Source organism: Rhinopithecus bieti, unplaced genomic scaffold, assembly GCF_001698545.2.
Source record: "Rhinopithecus bieti isolate Rb0 unplaced genomic scaffold, ASM169854v2 scaffold_9899, whole genome shotgun sequence".
NCBI lineage: Eukaryota > Metazoa > Chordata > Mammalia > Primates > Cercopithecidae > Rhinopithecus > Rhinopithecus bieti.
This window is the reverse complement of record NW_016806979.1, coordinates 616,111-617,025: the sequence shown is the minus strand read 5'-3', so window position 1 is coordinate 617,025 and position 915 is coordinate 616,111. Positions and strand designations below refer to the sequence as shown.

The 915-nt window shown below is 52.1% G+C and overlaps 1 protein-coding gene across 1 annotated transcript in view; it reads left to right on the top strand.

The window, feature by feature from the left end:
* Window positions 1-520: 520 nt before the first annotated feature.
* Window positions 521-915, top strand: part of TEX19 (testis expressed 19) — a 6,339-nt gene continuing 5,944 nt past the window's right edge. Inside the window, exon 1 of the mRNA XM_017879174.1 lies at window positions 521-564. The gene's annotated coding sequence lies outside the window, so the exon portion shown is untranslated. The remainder of the gene's footprint in view (window positions 565-915) is intronic.

Here is a 915-nt window from a genome sequence, read left to right as displayed (position 1 = left end):
GAGAGCTCCATGCTTTTGGCTCAATTTTGCTATGAACCTAAAACTACTGTAAAAAATAAAATCTATTGAAACAACAAGTGTTAATTTACAAGTGTCTCTGTTTAAAGAGCGAAGAGATGAACCACAAAGGGGAAAATGTGTTTAAACAATAACGAATTGATAATTGGCTCATTCCTAAAATTCAGAGAACTTTTAAGAAAGAGACAGCAAAGCAGGGATCACGTTTTACAAACACGACAGGACCAGGACATCGTGCCCACGACGGGACAGCAACCACAGGCTGGATGCTCACCCCATGCCAGTCTGTGGACGGAGAGCACCCACCCCGACCTCCAGCCCCCAGAGGAGCTGCCTCCTCAGGGCCTTCCTGCAGGCGCCCAGGGGCTGCACATGGCCCTCCTTAGGGGGAGCTAGTGACTCAGCATTTTCATTTCCTGGAAACTGAGGCTCATGGGAGATATGCAGATGAACCCAGAGCACCATGGGAAATGGCCCTTTATATACCCAGATGGGCTCTGCCTCCTCCTTTCCCCGGGTGCCCACATGAGTGGAGACACCGGGACGGTGAGGTCTCCCGAGGAGGGTCTTGGGTGGGATTGGGAGGCTGAAGAGGGGCCAGGATTCCTCAGGTTCCCTCAGTTTCCTTCAAGTTCCCCTCAGATTCCCTCAGTTTCCCTCAGTTTCCCCCAGTTTCCTTCAAGTTCCCCTCAGGTTGCCCCAGTTCCCCTCAGGTTCCCTCAGTTTCCCTCAGGTTCCCCCAGTTTCCCTCAGTTCCCCTCAGTTTCCTTCAAGTTCCCCTCAGATTACCTCAATTTCCTTCAGGTTCCCCCAGTTCCCCTCAGGTTCCCTCAGTTTCCCTCAGGTTCCCCCAGTTTCCCTCAAGTTCCCCTCAGGTTCCCTCAGTTTCCCTCAGGT